The 16,991-nt window shown below is 43.0% G+C and overlaps 1 protein-coding gene across 2 annotated transcripts in view; it reads right to left on the bottom strand.

The window, feature by feature from the left end:
- Positions 1–3,442, bottom strand: part of TNS3 (tensin 3) — a 369,544-nt gene extending 366,102 nt beyond the window's left edge. For both annotated transcript variants that reach the window (XM_082286390.1, XM_082286375.1), the window contains exons 1-2: positions 3,109–3,442; positions 1,932–2,107 (exon numbers count right to left, since the gene is read on the bottom strand). The gene's annotated coding sequence lies outside the window, so the exon portion shown is untranslated. The remainder of the gene's footprint in view (positions 1–1,931; positions 2,108–3,108) is intronic.
- Between the last annotated feature and the right edge of the window lie 13,549 nt (positions 3,443–16,991).

Raw genomic sequence — 16,991 nt, 5'->3', positions numbered from 1 at the left:
CTCAGGGCAGAACATACCAAAGAGCCAAAGCCAACTAGCTGTGAGAACTGAAATTATCATATTAATACATTGATATTAATTGTCCCACAGTAAATCATGATCAACCTTTGGGTTTTTGATCCCGAAATCCATATGGGAACCAAAAAGATGCATCTTGCTCTATATGTGACAGCTCCTGAAAAAATGACTGACTTCAGTCCATGTGTAATGGCATAATTGCACTTTTAAATATCATGACCTAAGGAAAAGAGCAGCTCTGTGGTATGCTGTAGATTCACCATCATTGTGATTTAATGCTTAATGCTGCATTATTTAAAAAAAATACACCACCAGTTTAACCATGTGTTAAAATACATTCTGGGGTTCACAAGTAACTTGAGATATGAATAACAACCAGTGTAAATACATTCATACATGTACTCTCACATATAGGTTATGTGCTGCATTTTGTGAAAACATATGCATTAATTTTTTTCAAAACATAAACTCTTGCTACAGAAACTGCTTATATTCATATACAGGCAATAAAGGTACAATTAAAATTACTATTAGAACCTAATTGTCCAAGAAGCAACAGAGAAGTCCCAGCTTTGGTGACTTTGAAAGGGATCTAGGACATAAGTACCTTTTCTTAAAGACCACATGGTTCAAAAGGGGTTTAGAAAACAGAAAGTTATCTCGAGATCACTTTTATATAATCATCTCTCCTTGTATTACCAGCTGGCTGAAGTTGGAATACAGAAAAGTAGGGTCAAGTAAGTATTAGCCCTTCCTCAGAAAGGGGATCCATGACTAACTGTATTTAGGGTCAATGGGAAGATCCACAGACCAAGTACAGCAGCATGACAAATAAGAGAATTAACAGCAGCATCCTCAGGGAGCAAATCATGCTCAAAGATAGTCATCACACAGGATTTGGGAATGAACTCCGCTTTCAAAAGGCAGTTCAGATATACCACACAACCACGTCCTGATCATCATGATTTAAGGTGGTCATCCTTGTCATAGCAAACTCCTGAGGACTGAAGGAGTCCTTACAAGAAAATGTACTTTTTAGCTGAGAATAAACAGAAATCTCAAAGACTTTGAGATAAACTTCACTTTACCCTATCACCATAAAGACTTCTTTGCTTAGTTTTATGTATATGCTAGAAAATGAAACAGGCCAGGAATGAATGAGACTGCCTATTCACTTCAGTTAGCTAATTTTAGTTAGCTCTGGCTTTATCCATTTTTTTCTCCTCAGATTTTAAACAGCTCTGATAAACTACAGTGGCACTTAACTCTCTAAAACATTTCACTTCTACATTACTTGGGATAACTGAAGAAAGGAAGATCCACAAGGAATAGGTATTTTGCTTTAATTGCAAAGGACTTTCAAGAATTAAAAAAAAAAAAAAAAAAAAAAAAAAAGCCAGGAATACTTTAGTGCAGAAAGCAGTATTGACTGATAGTTAAAGCACAGATAAAGTGAACTACTAAGGTCTGTTACAGACAGTGCTAGCAAAATCATGTGGTCTATGTACACACACTAGGGGAAAAAGAAGGGCAGAGGGCAAGAAAGCTGGTTTTGTGAGCCTATCTGAGAGGACACAACAAAGCAAAAGGAAATATCAAGTAGGTATTTCTTTGGAAGAAGAGAGAGCATAATGGTAAGTACTGTTATACTTGGGGAGAAAGAAGAACTTTATAATGACCAGCACCATACATAGGTCACTAGGGGATTAAACACTCATAAATTTAATTCATCTTAAATAATCTTTAAAATTCTTTTCAGTTTCTAGAGATGTCAAGATCACATGAGCCTGTAAGTGTTTTATTGCATAAGAACAGGCTTGAGAAATTGTTTAATGCTCAAGTGTTTTGTTGAATTAAGAACCCAGTGCTGCTGGATCTAAGTAAACATCCAACTATGGCAGATTCATGATTACCTTTTACGTAAGTAGAGCTGAGTGGAGGAGGAAGGGGAATGCTGTGAACATTTTATTTTTTAATGAAAGAAGCCAGGACTGCTCAGGCACCAGCATTACTCAATCAGCAGGAACTCTCTCTGCATTTGGAGGGTCAAGGGATTTGCATCAACCTTAAGGTCAGGAGGAAGGACTAGCTAAAACAAAGGAGAAATAGGAAAAGGAGTCTCATTCCACGTATCATAGAAACTCACATGTTTTGAATAACAATTATGATAATTTATTCATTGGTTTGGATGATTAAATACTGTGTATCAGTGATCTATCTGCATTCTAAGCCATTGATTCAAAGAAACAGCTTTATAAAATGGTGGGGTGACCAAAACTAACCTCCTTGCTTTTAAGCAGATAGATTTGAAGCAGATTGTATATATATATTAACACATTCAGTTCTCCCTCACTGTTCCCCAAGACTTCTATTCTATCAGTTTTCTGGATAACCAAAGACTGTCAAAGATTCAGGAAACATCAGTATTTAGACTTTTAAAAAAAATAAAATAGAGAGAACCAATAATGAATCTCTTTTTAGAGTAATACAATTTATTGTACATAAGTAAAGTACTTCAGGACTGTCAACCCATTCTCATTTTTGGACAAAGAAAAAGAGACAAAGCCCCCCAAAAAAGAGCTTTAGATTCATATTAGAATATTAAATAATATTTAATAATATTTAATAATAATATTTTAAAATATTAAAAGGTAACCAGGAACATTTCCAAGACTAGGCAGGCGAATATATGGTCTGGCGTGTGCCAGCTGCCGTCCGTGTCAAAGGAAAGCAGCACACTGCTGTCCCAGCTCCGCGGGCTCAGCACCCGTCACCGGAGCAGAGACAACCGCGAGCTTCCGCGTACATGCCCCGGAGCCGAGCGGAGCTCTGGTCTCCGCCGGGCTCAAACTGGGCGCCGGGAAGCCCCCAGTAGGACTTAGGGAGGCGGCTAAGACGCCGCTCCGCAAACCCGCGCTTTGGCTTTCCTCGCCACCGCGGAGATAGGTGGGCGCTGCCGCTGTCACATACAACCCGCGCCGCCCCGAGCGGTGAGGACCGGACCGGAGCGGCCACGGGTGTCCGGCAGGGAGTGGCCGCAGCTTCGGCAGTGCCAAAACCCGCCCCGCCGCCCACTCCGCGCCCGCGTACCTGAATCACTGTCTCGGCCTCTTCCTGCGCCGCGCGGCGACGGGGCAGGGGACGCAGCTTCCTGCCGCGGCATGCCAGGCTCCCCCGGCCGCCCATAGGGCGCCCCCAGCCACTCCCCGCCTCCACCGCGGCCCCGCGGCGCTGTCCTCTGTCCGCTCCTCCCCCAATACCGGCAAGTCATGGACTCTCCGCCCCTGCGCGGCCGGTGCTGGGCTTCCCCGGTCGTTGTGAGTTCCCCTGGCCGTCACCAGCTCGACCGCTCTGCAAGCCTCTTCCCTCTTCGCTTCGCCTTTTGTTACCGGGCTCTAGAGCTGACCACAACGTGCCCCCTCCATGGCGAGGACGACAAATCAGAGAGCCGGTGCGAAAAGCTCTGTCTCTGGCTAGAGAAATTTAGCCTTCTCTACCTTGGTGGGAGGGCTTTTGCATCACTGAGTGGTATGGATTCAATAACAACGAAACTACTAACTTGCAAAACAGTCTGCTTCGGAGGGTGTGCTGCTTTTGTGCAGAAGAAAAGCAAGCTCCCCAGCAGTCTATCACTAAAGTAAGTTGATAGTACCCGAGTAACTTGAGACCGAAAACCGGGTAAAGTTAACACCAAGAATGACATTGAAAACAGTTTCAGAAGGGGAGAACCTACAGGGATTTCCTGCTTCTTTGTGTAATCCGCCTGCCTCTGTACATTAATTATTTCCATTTCATTTTTAAGAGACTTATTTTCCCTGCCTGCGAAAGGATGCATAATGATAAGAGGCAGAAAGAATAACCATGTGATGGACACACGGCACTGTAAGCTTAGCAACAGAGACTGTTTCTTTCTTTGTCAAAATTGTTTGCTGCCCTGTGCAATGTAAGTTTGCAGAAATGGGCTATAATTTTACATGTTTTAATTCTTAGATCTCCAGCTTTAAGAAAGGCACAGCTGCTTTAACCACACTGCTGAGAATCTGTAATTCCCACTAGAATCTAAGGCCATAACATTGTTTAACTCTTGCTACTATAAATAAGGGATTGTGGTCAAAACCTTTCAGCTGTCTGCTCTTTGGATTATCGAGTTTCCTCCAGTGCAACAAAGGAAAAGTTATAAAACAGTGCTTCCCTGCCTCTGATGCCTCCTGAGAAGTTCAAGACACATTTATTTGCCTGTCATGCTGTAAAATACACCTGAACGGCAGAGAGTTCATCACCTATTTCCAAATATTTGAATTTCAGTGTTCAAGCAGAGGCATTTTAAAATAGATTTAGAGGAACTGGATTAACCAGTTTTGTTTTTTCTCAAGTAACACAAGAAATGAGAAATAATTTCTGAACATTTGTGTGAGATAGCATCTGGCATGTTACAATTTAGGTCAAAAACTGTCATTTTTACAGAAAAAAAAAAAAAAAGGAAAATTAAATAAATGGGGTTTAACGCTACTATTATTTATTTGTACCATTTGGATGTCCTGAGTAGTCGGCTGCCATTATGCCAGGTACTCAACTTCAAGAGACTGAAGTTATTTTTCTTCATAAAATGAGTTGATCTTGTGCATGAAGAAGTTCAGGTATACACTGAGTAGAATACAAGTGATCATTTCTGAACTTCCAAGTTAATTTCACTGCATAAATCTCCCTGTGCTTTTCCCCCTGCCCTCCATTGCCTGAATTCTGTGTCCAAAGAGTCTGAATGCACAAGTGAGTTATTTCTGTAGGGCAAGAAATAGATTAAGGGAAAAAGGGTCCTTGTATAGGAAAAGCTAGTGTTAGATAGCTTAAAGTTCTGATGTTGTCTTGTAAACTTTTACTTGAGAAATTACAAATTATGACTAATGAGCTGTATTTGAAATATCCCAAACTGACTGGAGTCATGATATATAATTATGTATATTAAGGTGACTTCTATGAGCTAGTCAAAAGCAACATTGCCAACTGACACTGTACTGGCTCATCCACTTTAAGAAGAGTTCATCTGGTCCTTGTTGGCTGATGCACAAATAAAAGGCAGGAGGAGGAGAGAACTTAAGTCAGTATTTTTACCAAAGTAACAACATAGGATGGTTATTGACATGTTTGAAATATCTGAAATGGAATAGTATCAATGTGGAAATGTGAACACCTTCTGAAAGACTTTTCACAATCCTACCTCAATGGGTTGATCATTTCCATTGCTTTAGTGCTTTGACTCTACTTTTAATTACTGTCATCTTCTAAATATGATTTGGTATATACAAAAGGGTTTGCAAAGCTTAACTAAACAAGCCAATGTTTCATGTGGCTCTGCTGCTTGTCCTGGTATTTAAAAAACAAAAAGCCAGTATTTGTTTTCTCAAAACCAAAGTATAATCAAAAATTAAAAGAGGACATAGGGTCATACTACTGGTAAATAACTAATGTTAGAACTTTCTTTAATGTGTTACCCCTTTGTGTATCAATTCTTAAAATGTAGATGGGCAGCTTGTCAGCTATGCAAGAATATTTGTTTTGTTCATAATTAGACTGGAATTTTATCTGTGAGTTCCAGATGGTGGAGATCCCATCCTATCCTTGACAAGTCAAACATTCTCAACTTCCATTGCTAATTCAGGGAACTCATTACAACAAACTTGATCTAGTGCAGTACCTGCAATGAAGAGTATGATTTTTAAGAAAGTTTTTATTTATAGGAGGGTCAGACAAGCATTGACCCATCTCTATATAAGCAAGCCGGAATGGAAGATTTTACTTAAATATTCAGTCCCATCCTGTCCCGTCCCATCCCCCCCGCCCACCCCCCCCTCACTGTTTGCCTTTAGTAACAATGGGTTTTAGTCTTGTCATAAACAAAACCAGAGGGAGGCTGGGGAGGACCAAGGAGTGTGGGGAAAGAAGTAACAAAAAAATGCATAGATGTGTAATTATTTGAAATTACAACATAGATCACTTCTAGAGGCTAATGACCTGTCTTGGTTTAAGACAATTCCAGAGGTAGACAATCTAAAATGAGTTACCTCCCCTTCTAGTTTTAACCGTTCCTTTCCCACCAGTAAGGAGAAACAAATATGAGTAGATAAAAGTGAAAAAACAGCCATTTACCAAGAAGCTAAACAGCAACAGGCAAAACATAACAGTAAATAATCACTAGATACAAAATTGGTAAATATCAGAAACTCTCCCAGAACAAAGAGAAACAAAATTGAGAAGCACCCCTCTTCCGCAGGATGGCGTCCACCACGGGCAACCATTTGTGGGAAGACAAAGGGAAAATGGCTGACAAACCTTCCCCCGAAGACAGTGCTCTCTGCGGATGACTCTGTGGTCCAGGAGACAAAAGGGAAATGGTAGATAAACCCTGCTTGGCTCCACCTTCCCTCGGAACAAAAAACAAAAAAAAACCAACAACAAACAAAACAAAACAAAAAGGGCAGGAAGGAGTTTACAAAGCCTTTTTAGTGGCAGATAGGAATTGCCAGAGTGTGTGGGTTCAGTGTTGCCACTCGCTACCACTTCCTGATATCCGCTGGACTCCGCGAGTGTTGGAGCTGCTGCCTCGGGCCCCCGCTCCAATGGAAGGGGCGGCAGGGGGAACCTAAGCACCAGTACGCTGTGGCTCGATCCCGTGCACTGACTCAGTCTTCACACTGCCGACAGGTGTTGCAAAACTCACTCTTGTTATAAACATATATTGTAATATTGGCTTCTCTCAAGTGTTAAGGTAGATATTATATAATGTTAGAAATGCTTTTGCTGTGTGGATGTAGTTTTCTTTCTTTATAGCAAGAATATTAGCAAGTGTGAGCAAGTAAGATAACCTCCAAGCGAACAGAGGATGAGGCCCAAGAAGCTGCTGATCAACACTTTGTCCGGGGAGGGGCCGGGGGGCCCAGAGCTGCTATCACCGCTCTGCCCGGGGGGCCAAAGAGGCCTAAAGTTGCAATCAGCCCTGACTGTCTGGAGAATTGAGAGGTCCACTCTACTATCAACTCTCACCTAGCGAGCCCACGCCCAAGAATCAAAAGAAATAAAACCGCAAGGCAGAAGAATACGCATGCTCTAAAAAGGCAGAATCAAGGAGTGGCCATGCAGAACAACTCCTGAAAAAGTTTGAATATGCATAAAGAACAGACAGTAAAAATGGTATAAAAAGGACTAACCTTGAGCATCAGGTGTGCTCTTGGCAGAGCGCCAAGGCACCCGGCCGTTACCTCTTTGCTTTATGTGTCTCTTACTGTCTTTATATTAAACCCTTTAAATTCTCACAGGAGAGTGAACCTCGTTTTTCACCCTCTGAAACAGTTTCTGATTGCAAAATGCAGCTTCTCAAGTTGCTATTTTTGCAAGCCAATGTTGGAAACAACCGCCTCCAAAGGCCAGGGAAAAACAAAAAAATGAAAGCAGAACCTCTGCCTTGAGCAAAAGCCACAAGGCAAAAAATATCTGCTTGGGCAGCTCCGACTTTTTAAAGGGACCCTGGCAATCCGCTGGCCCTTGCAGTTCTGTTTCCAGCCGCGGTGCGGGGTCTTAAAGAGACAGGAGCAATTTGGGGCACATACGTATGTTGAATACAGTAATATTTTGGGTTACCCAGAACATGACCACAAACAGAGGCAAAGGTATTTTAGCATCAAGTCTGCCATTAGCTTTCCAGGAAATGTACCTGTGTGAAGTCATTATTGAAATGATAGCCAGTTATTTGGTGGGAGAGAAATTAGTCAGGCAAGAAGGTCATTTTCCTTGTGGTGCCATTATTTTTACTGAGCGGAAGAAAAATAATTTTGATTTCATGACACTGCATCTGTATTTGAACATCTTCAGAGAAAGATACATGAAAGTTATTTGACATTATTTCAAAGCTCCAGGAATTTTTAGCATTGTTGCAGAGGGAATGGGACCAGCCCCTAAATTTTGCACATATTGTCCAGGTTCTATTTGTTAGCCTTCTGTTCCTCAAATACTTAGCTTCAGTCTGTTTGAAAGTTTTGGTTTTCCAACATATGACTGCCAGAAGACTCCCAGTAGCCTTAGCAGTATATGTTAACAGGCTATTTTTTATTATTCAGATTATCTGGACATAACAAAAATTATGTTTTTAGTAGAAAAATGACAGTCAGTTATACTTGGACTGACAAAATTAAGTCTTAAATGAGATCGATCAATCTGCACTAGTGTTCTGGTTTTGTCTGGGATAGAGTTGGTTTTCTTCTTAGTAGCTGTTACAGTGCTGTGTTTTGAATTTAGTATGAGAATAATGTTGATAACTCAGTGCTGTGTTAGTTGTTGTTCAGTAGTGCTTGCCCTGAGCCAAGGACTTTTCAGTGTCTCATGCTCTGTCAGTGAGCAGGCACACAAGTAGCTGTGAGGTAGTCCAACCAGGACCAGAATGGCCAAAGGGATATCCCAGACCATAGAATGTCATGTTCAGTATATAAACTGGGAGGAGTTGGCCAGTATGGGTTGATTGCTGCTTGGGTACTGACTGGGCATCAGTCAGCATATGGTGAGCAATAGTATGGTGCATCACTTGGGGTAGGTTTTGGTTTTACTCCTCTCTTATTGCTATCTCCCTTTTCATTACAATTAATACTAGTAGCAGTAGTAGTATATTTTACTTTATTTCTATTATTAAATCCTTCTTCACTCAATAGACAAGTTTCACCTTTTTCTTATTTTCCTCCCCCATCCTTCTGGGGCAGAGAAGAGAGAATGATTGACTAGTTGCATGGTACTTAGCTGCTGGATGGGTGTCTTGGGGTGATTTATGATGATAGTTTATTTTATGATCTTCCATTTCATGCCCAAAAACAACAAAACAACAATATTGCTGTATTGTTGGGGTCTCCTCCCCGTGCCATGTAGCCCTGAGAGAGGGGCCCTGAGGGGAGGCACGGGGTTTCCCTGCCCCTGCTCAGCCTCATTCCCCATTGGTTGGTTTGTGTTTCCCTGTGCAGGCAGAAGGACCCTTGGTCCGGTGACTGGAACAGTTCCTCGGCAGAGCCCTGGCCATGCGGCTGGAGAAATAAACATCTCTGAAACATCTATCAAGAATCTGCCTGTCCTATATATTTCCTTTCCACGGGACTCCTGGTTTGATACATGTATGTTGCAGTATCCCCACTGCAACATAATGGTGGAGAGTGCCGGCAGAGGTGCCTGCGCTGGATGCGCCCAGCCCCCTCGGGAGCGCGTGCCTTATCGCGGACCCCATCCCTGTCTCGGGGTCCCCGGCCACGCGGCCGCGAGTGAGGGAGCGATGCCGCAGGCACCACGGGTGCCGTGGGCCACGAGCAGCCAGGAACCGGGCATCGGCATGGCAGGCCACTCTGAGCACACGGCTCGGAGAGCCCTGTGGAGGGAGAAGCGGTGGTTTCCACAGTGACACGAGAAGCCGCGCAGCGCAGTGCCGAGCCAAGCCAAAATGGGGCCGCTCTCAAAGCAGCGTGGAGTTTGTGGAGCAGAACTGTTCACAGGCCACGGAGCCAGTGGCGATGGCAACGCGGGGCCACGCAGAGCCCAGACACGCGCCAGAGCAGCGCCGCTTGGAGAGCGTGGAGCAGCCACAACGCAGGGGCCCGGCCGAGACGTCGGAGTCGGCGAGGCAGCAGCCACGCGGGACCGGCAGCCACGACAAACAAGCAAGCACATGATAGGAGGAGTTATAGCAACAAAAGTCACAGCAACTGTGAAATGGTACAATGTGAGAAACAACTATGGATTTATAACACGAGATGATACAGGGGAAGATTTATTCATCCATAGAACTGCCATTAAAAGGAATAACCCTAAAAATTACCTGCAAAGTGTAGGAGATGGGGAAGTTGTACAATTTGATATAGTACAAGGAAAGAAGGGCTTACAAGCAGCAAATGTTACTGGGCCTAGAGGTATTCCTGTCAAAGGCAGCTGTTATGCACAAAATTATAAACAATATCCATCCCAGCAATTTCCCTACCCACAGCCTACTTCCCCCTTTTACCCTATACCCAATATGAACCTTTTCCTAAGTCTACCCTATCCCCAGTTTATTCCTATCCCGTTTTTCACCCCATGGCTTCCCTATACAATTCATTTCCCTACAATTCCTCTCCGATACCGAAGGGGGGATGAAAAGAGGGAGGGAAGAAATTAAACCCTCTCCTGCCTCAGTTTCCCCACAAAACATGCCCGGAGAGTTCTGTCTCCCTTCTGTCAGCCCTAAGATGTTCCACAGAATCTGTTTGGACATTTAAAGACTCAGGAGGGTGGCTTGTTTTGTTTTGAAACTGTTCTTGTTATGTTTATCCAGTTGTTTTCATTCTCCTTTTATTAAAATAAAATGGGTGAGGTGTTGGGGTCTCCTCCCTGTGCCACGTAGCCCTGAGAGAGGGGCCCTGAGGGGAGGCACGGGGTTTCCCTGCCCCTGCTCAGCCTCATTCCCCATTGGTTGGTTTGTGTTTCCCTGCACGGGCAAGGACCCTCAGGTCCCGTGACTGGAACAGTTCCTCGGCAGAGCCCTGGCCATGCGGCTGGAGAAATAAACATCTCTGAAACATCTATCAAGAATCTGCCTGTCCTATATATTTCCTTTCCACGGGACTCCTGGTTTGATACATGTATGTTGCAGTATCCCCACTGCAACACTGTATCTTTAAGGTGTGGCCAGGGGAGGAGGGAAGTTTGGGCTCTTTGGTGGGCTTTTTCAAAGCCTCACTCCCCAGGCATCTGGGGTGACATGCGGTCTGTTTATTCTTGTTTTTTGTTAGCCCAAGCAAGAAATTTTTTCTCTGCCCTGTCCTTGGAGAAGCTGCAGCAGCAATCCTTCAGCAACCTTCTGAGGTGAACTGGACAGTTTGTTAGTCCAAGACCAGAGAAATGGGGGCTGCAGAAGAGAGTCCACTCAGGATCAGTGGGAGAGGTGCCACTCCATTTTGGCCCCAAACCTTGGGAAAGCTGAGGCAGGGAGAGAAAGCACACCAAGAGGCTCCAGCCCAGATGCTTCATCTGCTGTGCAGAGGAGGTCAACACCAGAGAGTCACCAGATTTTTATCTGTTGCCCAAACTGCTGCATGAAGCTCCTGTTTGGGCTTGGTTTTTTCTCCCTGAGAAAGACCCCAATGCCATCTTGTACTGCATGTTGCAAGCCAGTATTTTCCCTGGCATTTTAGGGTTTTGTTCTGGGGGAGGCGGGGCAGGGGAGGAGGGCAAGGTCTCACAGTTGAATATCGAGCATTTACTTTTTTTTTCTTGTCTTGTGGGCATTGGGGTTTTTTTCCTTCACTTTCATCCATTAGTACTCATTTCCTATTGGTGTAAAGGGATCGTTGGAACCCTTTTAGAGGAGATGACTCATTCCAGAGTGTCTTCTAAATTTGTCCCTAAACTGAGACACTGGGGTTAAACCATGAAAGTCAGTTTTGAACAGAGCTCAATCAACAGTGTTTTGTGAGAGTAATAGTACATTGCATTTCGTGCATAGTGCTTTAAATGGCACAATTGAAGAGCCAAGCAAAAACAGGAAGGAATATGCTCTTCTATAACACTTCACATTTTTCAGTCTGCACAACCAGTACTGCTTTTGGTAAGGAGTTTAGAGGTAACATCCAGTTCTGAACACCAAAGAAACTGAAGTACTGTCTTCTGGGGGAGGTGAAATAGTACCTCAGCTGTGCAGTGCAGTACCTAGACTCTCTGACACTGGTGTGACACACTGATGTCAGTCACAAGCTGTGAGTCTGATACCTACACAAAAGTAGCAGTGCTGTTAGTAACTTCTACAAAACATTTTTTTTCCTGAGGAGGAATATGAGCATGCAGAGTTGAGGGGAAAATAGGTTTATCAGGTTTAATATTTCCAGAGTGAATTCCAGACACAGCATAACAATCAATCAATAAATGCTAAAATCACAGAACCACAGAGTGATTGAGATTGAAAGGGAGCTCTGGAGGCCATCTGGTCCAACCTCTCCCATCAAGCAGGACTGCCTAGCATCAATTGCCCAGGATCACGTCCAGAAAGAGTATCTCCAAGGATGGAGAGTCCATGACCTCTCTGGGTAATCTGTGACAGTTCTTGGTCACCTTCCCAGTAAAACAGTGCTTCCTGATGTTCAGAGGGAACCTCCTGTGTTTCACTTTCTGCCATTGCCTCTGGCCCTGTCAGTAGGCACCTCTGAAAAGAGCCTAGCTCTGTTGTCTTTGCAGTCACGCTTCAGGTATTTTTATATATTGATGAGATCCTTCCTGAGCCTTTCTTCTCCAGACTTCATAGTCACAGCTCTCTCAGCCTTTCATCATGGGAAGTATGCTTTAGTCCCTTAATCATCTTAGAGGCCCTTTGCTGGACTCTTTCAAGTAGCTCCACAGTTCCCCTGTAACAGGCAGCCCAGAACTAGACCAGGCATTTCAGGTGTGACATCACCAGTGCTGGATAGAGTAGAAGGAGCACCTCTCTCAGCCTTCTGACAATACTTTGCTTAATGCAAACCAGGATACTGGTAGCCTTCTTTGCCACAAGGTGCACATCATTGGCTCATGTCCAACTTGATGTTCATCAGGACTCCCAGGTCCTTTTCTGACAAATTGCTTTCCAGCAGGGTGGCCCCCAGCATACAGTGATGTGTGGAACTGTTCCTCACCAGTTGCAGGACTTTGTACTTCTCCTTACTGAACTTCACAAGGTTTCTGTCTGCCCATTTCTTCAGCCTGTCAAGGTTGTGCTGGATGGCAGCATTCCCCTCTGGCCCAATAGCCATTCCTCCCAACTTTGTGTCATGAGTAAAATCACTCTGCCCCATAGTGAAGATCACTGTCACTAAACAGGATTCACCTGGTATTGACTTTTGGTATTGACACTGCTATTTTTCAGCCTCCAACTAGACTTGGCATTGTTCATCATCACCCTCAGGGCTGGCCATTCAGCCAGTTTTCAATCCATCTCCCCGTCCAGCCCCTACAGCACCTGCCTGAGGGTCTATGAGGCTGTTATATGAGACAGTGTCAGAGACCTTACTGAGGCCTGGCAGACAGTAGCTACTGCTCTCTCCTCATTTACCAGACACATCAGTTCATTGTAGAATGTTATCAGGTTGAGGAAGCACAACTTCCCTGTAGTGAAACATGCTGACTACCGCTGAGGAGTTTCTTGTCCTTCATGTGCCTCGAAATGGTTGCCAGGATGAAAATGTTTTCCAGTATCACTTTCCTAAGGATCAAAGTGAGGCTAACTGGCCCGTAGTTCCCTGGCTCCTCCTTCTTGCCTGTCTTGAAGACAGGTATGACATTTTCTCTCCTAAAGTCTTTGGGTACTTCTCCCAGATTCTGTAATCGAGAAAAGATAATTGAGAGTACCTTGCAATGATGTCTGACAGCTACATTAGCACTTGTGGGTGTTTTCTATCAGGGCACATGTATTTATCTCAACAGAAGTTACTATACATTATACTCATTTTCTGTGGTACCAGCAACACTTTATACCAATACAAGTAAAGAGTCCTGAAATGGTGGGGCTGATACCCTGGCTATCCTAATTAGTTCTAAATCTGAATACAGCATAAGTATGAGGGAGGTGAAATAAAATAAGCATGAATCCCATCTTGATCTATATGGGTGAAGTGCATATTTGTGCTATTTTTGGCTGGGGTAGAGTTAATTTGTTCATAGTAGCTAGTACGGGACTGTTTTGGATGTGTGTTGAAAGCAGGGTTGATAATGGAGAGATGTTTTTGTCATTGCTGAGCAGTGCTTGCACAGCATCAAGGCATTTTCTGCCTCAGCAGTGAGTGGGCTGGGAAAGCACCAGAAGCTGGGAGAGGACACAGCTGAGATAGCTGACCCAAATTGACCAAAGGGATATTTAATGCCATATGATGTCATGCTCAGCATATAAAGCTGGGGGAAGAAGAAAGGCAGAATGGTCAGTGTGATGGTGTTTGTCTTCCTAAGTAATCATTAGGTGTGATGGAGCCCAGCTGGCCTAGAGATGGCTGAACACCTGCCTGTCTGTGTGTAGCAGTGAATGAATTCCTTGTTTTGCTTTGCTTGTGCACATGGTTTTCCTTTTCCTATTAAACTGTCTTTATCTCAATCCACACCCATGAGTTTTCTCACTTTTAGTTTTCCGATTCTCTCCCCCATTCTACTTGTGGGGGAGTGAGAAGTGGCTGTGTGCTGCTTAGTTGAAGGCTGGGGCTAAACCACGACATCAGAGCCAGAAATGGAAAGTTCCCTACAATAAGTATGGCCTTTACACTGTCAAAATTCCTTTAATTCCTCTGTTTCTCTAACAAGTATCATTATTATTGAGATACTTTAAAAAAGTGTTCTGAATTTTGTTTCAAGAAAACCTGTGTGAAAGTAATTCCCATCAAGAATTAAGAACTGAATCTCCATGACCCACTTATCCTAGATGTGTAACTACACTGGCTCACAATCTGAGACCAGCATACACAAATAAACTAACTCATGCGGATTGTTTTGGAGAAAGAACTGAACAAAATTCACATATCAAAAACTGAACAAAGTTCACATATCAAAAATCCTGCTCTGGCCATTCTCTTATCTCTATCCACTACCTCTGTTAACCTCTCCTTTTGATACCCTCACAATAAAGCCTAACCAAACAAATTTCCCCTCAAAGAGGCCAATGATAAAAGGCTTCAGAAAAGATGTCATTTAGCTCTGCTATTCAGCTGCAGGAACACCCAATTTCCTGCTCTGCCATCCAGTTATGGGGAAAACATTGCTCTTTCACCCCAAGACAAAAATGTGGGAGGTCGAGAAAGGACAGACAGATGTGGCAGATTTAACAGCTTCACTATGTCTGGGAAATCTAATGAAAAGACATGTGTTTTATAACCTTAGTATATGTGCCTAAAAAGATTAGAAATAAAAGGGGTTAGGCTAAACCATTGAAATTGCTCCCATATATTTATGTCCTTAACTCTCCCACCGCAAATAAAACCTCACCCTGTAAGTAAATAAGCTAAGAGCATCATCTTTTGTCAAAAGCCACCACAGTTGAAAGAGAAAGGCAAACCTCTGCATAAATGCAGATCTGAATGAGAATTGTTCTGATTTTGTGTTGGTTCTTAAATTAGCTTAGCTATTGATGAAAAATAGGAACATGTACTTAAAACTCACTTTGTTAGAGTGATGAAGACACTAGCCAAAACTCTGGTAGTACCTTGTAAAGAAAAAGAAGTTAAAAAAAACCCCCAAACATGCTATATGACTGTGCTGGATTTCCAAACACACAGCCATACAACAGACAGTTAATGCCTGCAAAATTCCACTTTTTTTTTAATGCTCTCTGGGGCCAATTTAGTATTTTCCAGACCCATCCCTCCCCCATCTCTGCTTGCTAAAAAATAGCAGTGAAATACCAGGACATGGTCCTCAGCTGCAGTAATGTTTTCATTTGTCCAGCATCTGAGCTTTTGAACTGTTCAACATCCCTTCTACCCCAGCCTTGTGATGCTTTGGTCATTCCAGGAGCAGGCAGGTGACTTGAGCTTGACCTCTGCCAGCTTCTGTTACTCACAACCAAACTTGTCTCTAAAGGGTGCCTTCAGTAAAAAATCAGAACAACAACACATGCAAAGAGTAGCTTTGCAGAACTGAGGACAGTTTATACAAGCTGCTTCTTCCAAGTATCCAATAAACTTTCCCCTTGCAAGGCTGTCTCCCCACTCTTAAATATATTATCAAAACTTTCTTGTATGCCTGTAAGCAAAAACACCCTTTCCAAACACATTTGCTTACTTATACCAAATGACAATGAAAATCTGTTTTGATATGTTTATCCTGTTATTTTTAAAGAAAAAATATTTGGTTCTACTCAAAGCTGTTTAGCTTTTATGGTCTCCCATAAGTTGTTAAACAGTTGATAAGATATGCAGATACAGCTATTAGTACAGGTAATTGCATCTTGCAAATACACGAGCATAAATGCATAAGAGGAGGATAGATAGAAAAGTGAGATTTCAAAGTAAAACAAAAGTAGGTTTTGGAGTTTTAATGCAGTTTGGGGTCTGAAGTATATTAACTATACTGTAGGCCTCAAACGGAAAATGCTTACACATATGCATAATGATCCTCTTGGAAGTAGATTCTAGTGTGAGCCATCTGGTAATTTAATGTGTGTGTGTATTCATGTGTTCTTCACAAAGCTGACAGGAGGCTCCTTGATGTGGACAGCAGAAAAGCCACAAAAAAGAGATGTGATTATCTGTGAGGGCTGCAACCTTAACCTTTGAAAGTCACTACTTCAGTTACCCTGAAGTATAGCAAGTGTCATTCTGTGTTGCTCTGCCACCAATCCGTTCTCCAGAGTGACAATTAGAGAGGCTGGGAGAGCCCTTGCCTTCACATTTTGCCATGTTCAGATGAATCCCAGCCTGGTGCCAAGTTTTCACCTCTGTATTTCACTTCCTTGGAAAAAGAGATGGAGAAAAGACAGCCTGATTTCTGCCAGACCAAACAGTGCACACTCATCACCTTGGTCAGCTGGTTTTGGGGCCTTGAGCCACACAACACTATTTGTGCAAAATAACTACTTTTTATATGAATGCATGTGTGCTGGTTCAAGTGACAGAACTGCCCCCTCCGATTTTAGACTTGTCTTTTCCATCTTTGTAGCTTTGTATCTAAGTCTGTTCAACTCATGAAAAACAATGTGGTTGTATTGTCTGTTCCTATAATCCATATGCTCCTGACTTGTCCTAGATTGTTTGCTTGTTAAATGCAAGGTCCAAAAGCTTCCACTGTGAACACAAAAACTCAAAATCATTTGACAAAAGGAGAGACGATAGCTGGCTAGATTAAAGATGCGTACACTGAACTGAAAGCAGACCATGTATTTTATCTGCTTCAACTTTAAAAAATTCCTAGTGAAGGTAATATGTTAACAACAAGATCTTCAGAAAAATTAGGAAAATAAATGGGGATATGCT

The sequence above is a fragment of the Coloeus monedula genome (genome assembly GCF_965178545.1).
Source record: "Coloeus monedula genome assembly, chromosome: 1".
NCBI lineage: Eukaryota > Metazoa > Chordata > Aves > Passeriformes > Corvidae > Coloeus > Coloeus monedula.
This window is presented reverse-complemented; position numbering and strand designations above follow the sequence as displayed.